Raw genomic sequence first — 4,373 nt, forward strand, 5'->3', positions numbered from 1 at the left:
ATTGAACAAATAAATGAGTGAATGCCAAACTGACTCCAAGCTACCCTGCTTCAGCCCACCCCAAATAATTCCTCTATATGAAATTCTGTAGGCTCAATAAATTTAACCTATTTTCATGAGGACAGGCCTCAAAGCTCTACCCTAGCAGACTTGTCCACCTCACATGTAGCTTGTCTATCTATGCGTGGGGGGAAAAAAAAACTCTCAGTTGCACAGTGGAGCTAATTTTCCTCTGTGTCTTAATTCTAAAATCTTAATCCAAGCTAATGCTGGATTGTTTTATTTGATTTTTTTAACATTTCATTTATTTTTTTGAAAGAGAGAGAGAGACAGAGCACCAGTGGGGGAGGGGTAGAGAGAGAAGGAGACACAGAAACCTAAGCAGGCTTCAGGCTCTGAGGGGTCAGGACGGAGCCCTATGCGGGGCTCGAACCCATGAACCATGAGATCAAGACGGGAGCTGAAGTCTAGCGCTTAACTGACTGAGCCACCCAGGCGCCCCTAAGGTTGGCTTGTTTTAAATAAATAAAGACAGAGGTGTTTAACATCAAAGGGAAGCTGTTCTCTTCAACCACACCTGTATCTTATTCTTTGAAGCTACTTTTATACACACAAAAATGAACAACCACCGTAAGATTCCACGTGAGCATAATTCAACTACAACTTTCTTGAAATAAAACACACGGCTGAAGAAGGTGACCAACATTAACCATCAGAGTGCTCACTCCCAACCTTGAGAAACCCAAAGGAAACAGTGGTGGTTCTGGCTCTGGAGCAGTTGCCCTGAAGCCCGAGGGAGGTCTCTTTCTAGGAGGAGTGCCGCACCTCCGGCCTGCGGGAGCCAAGGACCTTTCAGAGAACCTAGCTGGTGAGCTGGCCCTAAAGTCCCCGGTTCACAAGCTGCTGCCCAAAGGTCACCGGTGTCTACAAGCCAACGGATGTGCTCAAGATGATACACACAGAAGCCGAGCCTCCCTCCCAGAATTGTCCGGGAGGCAGGGACCCTCATTACTAGACCTCTCTCAGTTTAATACCACCAGCAGTACAGGCAGGAAGCACAGCTCTTGGGCTCCTCTTGCTCCACCTCTGCCTATGCACCGCAACAAAGCCCCAGTCTTGGGACAGAGAGAAACCCATGCCGCCCACACCCGGACGCAGGCTGCACCCTGGTCGAGAGGGACCTCCTGCTCCAACCCTGTCAAAACCACCTCTGTCCCCTGTGAATATCAGAATGGGACCACGTGGCCAGTGCCTGGCTTCTCCTCCCCCATCTCGCTGCCAGCCTCCTGGGGTCCCCAGTGGACCCTCCAGTCCCACCAAGGAAGGGGTCGGTCCCTGAGCTACCACAGAGGCCACCTAGGGCCTCTCCCTCGCTATAGAGTAATCGGCTACCTCCCCCAGTCCAGGACTCTCGCAGTCAGGGAGTACCACGCCCACCCCCTCACCCATGATCCTAAATGGTTCCAGAGATGCTCCGCCTTCGCCACTGCCATGCTGAATGCGTGGGTCAGAACCCCTGAGCCGAGGCAAGCGCCCACCACACCTCCCACGAGGACGCCAGCTGGGCCAGCCCCGCCTCCTCCGTCACCACCACCACTGAGGAATGGCCACAGCGATTCTATTGCCACTGTCGTTCTTTCTTGGATGATTTTGACTCAAAGTATTCTTCCCATCTAGTGGAAGACTTTCCTGCTCCAGAAGAATATAAAGACTTTCAGAGAACGTATCCCAGCAAAACAAACCCAGCTGCCCACAGAGCCTCGCCTCTGCCACCCATTCTCAGGGGAAGCCTGGCTTGGTCCTGTTCCTCAGGAGGAGAATGGACCTTCCCTTCCTCTGCCCAAATGGTCCCATCCATTCCCTTGAAACCTGCATGACAGCTCCTGACTGGGTGCTTCTCCAGTGCAACCCACCCCCTAGACAGCAAGCGTCCTCCCCACTCACCTCCACCTATGCATTCCGCCTCTACACTTGGTGATCGGACTCTTTATATTTAAAGACAGTAGGATCTCAAACCCTGCATGCATCCCTCCTCTTGCAAGCCCTGCTAGCCAACTCGGGGGAAAGCTTCCATGTCTCCTGCTTTCTTCTTGAGGAAAGGTGCCTCGTTGTGATGAATGAACTCCTTGTTGGCGCAGGGTGGAAAATGTTACTCCTACCTTATCCTACTCACAGTGGCGGGAGCTTGGGGGTATATTCTATTTCATTCTATTTCATCATTTAGGAGGTTGGGAAGGCCAGGACTTTTGGAGGGGGGTACATTTTTAGTGAAATAGGAAAGGTATTTGCAGAGAAGCGATCTGTTTTAAAGGCCAAGTTTCAAGAAAGGGCAAAGAAACGGGCCTGCTTTCTTTTTAGGGTATTTTGGTTTTGCTCTCAGCCCACCCTACGCCACCCCCCGAGGGAGAAGTTGGATATTATAAACACTAAATACTGATCAGTTGAACTAAACCTCTAATAAAAAGAGAGGGTAGAAAAAATTGTGGATTCTTTTTTTTTTTTTAAGACACAGTTATTTGGTGAGGGGGAGCAGGGGGTATCAGATGCTCCTTCACTTAAATTCCCACTCGGAACACAGGTAGTGAATGCCCGCTGGACATGTTTGTGTCGGTCAATTCCCTGACCAAAATATTCTACGAGAGTTTTAAACTAGGATAAAACACAGCCAACAACCCAATGGTACACGTTAATTACCCGTAATACCGTTGTCTCTCAAAGAACCCGCAAAGGTTCAAAATGGCACAGGAGTGACTGAAGGATGTCCCCCCTCCTGGATTCCTTACCTCTCTGGCAGTCAGAGTGGCTCCCCAAGTCCTATAGGTGTGGAGGATCTGCTGATGGAGTTCTTTCTCCAGGTAGTCGGCATGGTCTTCTCAGCAGCCGGTTCCAAACGAGACACCAAATAAAGGTTTCTTCCAAGTCCATGGTATCATCTCCCAAAACCCAGGGCCCTGCGAGTTCCCTCGGGAATAAGTATCTGTAGGGAGAAGAAAGAGCAGTGCCCCTTCCTCTGGCGTGACTGGCAACTTTTGCTCTTATCTCTGAGTCTCTCAATGATCACGATCACGATCGCGCCTGGGCAAAATCATCTGAGCAGAGGGCAAAGTCTTGGTGTCTTCCCCAAGCAGGGCTCACCACTTTTTCATCCAGAGCTCTTTGATTCTGAAAGCGGTTCAGATGACTGCCTACCTTAAGCCGCCTGATCACTACAAAAACAGCATCTCTCTCCTCCCCAGTGCTTACACTTGCATTGGGCTATGCAGGCAGATTAAGAGCGGGTGCTAAGAAACAATGATCACTTTAGATTTTCCTGAATTTTGATTATAAATTTGAAACTCAATACTCGCTGTAACTTTTTAAGGGGTGCATGTGGAAGGCGAACACTTTTAGCAAACAGAGGCCATGACCCTCATCTGTTTGCATAATGCTGATCACACTGACTGTTAACTGGGTGCCCATAATCAATCAAATTCTAAAACACATGAATTCTCTTCTAGTCAGCAATACTTTCTTCTTAAGATTTCAGGCTATGACAGACACAGCGTCTGGAGATGATAAACTGTATGTGAGTCTGTCTCTGGACTATAACTATTTCAGAGTCTGCTAACAATACTTGCCAAGTTAGATCGGGTAGGGTGGAGAGTGGAAGCAAGTTGTACATTATCCTAATAGATTAAGAAAATATAATCCCATTTGGATCATTTCCTGGGCCTCCATCCAAACCATGAGATAGCTTTGCTAATCATTAAAATGTACAGGGAGAGGGTGGGCTTTTTTTTTTTTTTTTCATAACTATATTGCATTTCTAAAGGGCACTGTATTCATTTCCTTATGAGGGTAATCTAATCAGAAAAATAATTGATTCAAAGGATGATTGTTCTATAAACAAACTTGCCATTGTTTTAGACGGTAAGAGCAACCCTCATGCCATTTCGTATTTCTACCTTATACATGTACACTAATGAATACTTATTTTCAGGAAATATCTTTAAATATTTTAATTGTTTCTTCACTACTTCAACAAATTTTGGTCACCCTATAGGTAGGGTCAGGTTCATAAAGACAAGGGCAACCAAGGTTTGAAAAAGAGTAACTGATGTTTGGAAAAACTAGAAATGCAACTAAAAGTCAAGTGAACATGTTATATATGCCCTGAGCCAGCAGAATATAAACTGATTATCCATTAGCATAACATTAATTTATCATGCGTGCTCATTAAACAATAATAACAATATGGGGGTGATTCACCAGGATGCCCTTTGGGTTACTACATTATTTTCATTTCTTATTTATGTGTCAACAAGTCCTAGAGTCAATGACAAATAGGTGTGTTGGTTACATTACCAATGTCATACAAAGACTGTTACAGTTAC

The 4,373-nt window shown here is 46.5% G+C and overlaps 1 pseudogene; it reads left to right on the forward strand.

Moving 5' to 3' along the window:
• Positions 1-683: 683 nt before the first annotated feature.
• Positions 684-1,877, forward strand: LOC115519915 (annotated as a pseudogene).
• Positions 1,878-4,373: the final 2,496 nt, after the last annotated feature.

This window comes from Lynx canadensis, chromosome C1, assembly GCF_007474595.2.
Source record: "Lynx canadensis isolate LIC74 chromosome C1, mLynCan4.pri.v2, whole genome shotgun sequence".
NCBI classification, from domain to species: Eukaryota; Metazoa; Chordata; class Mammalia; order Carnivora; family Felidae; genus Lynx; species Lynx canadensis.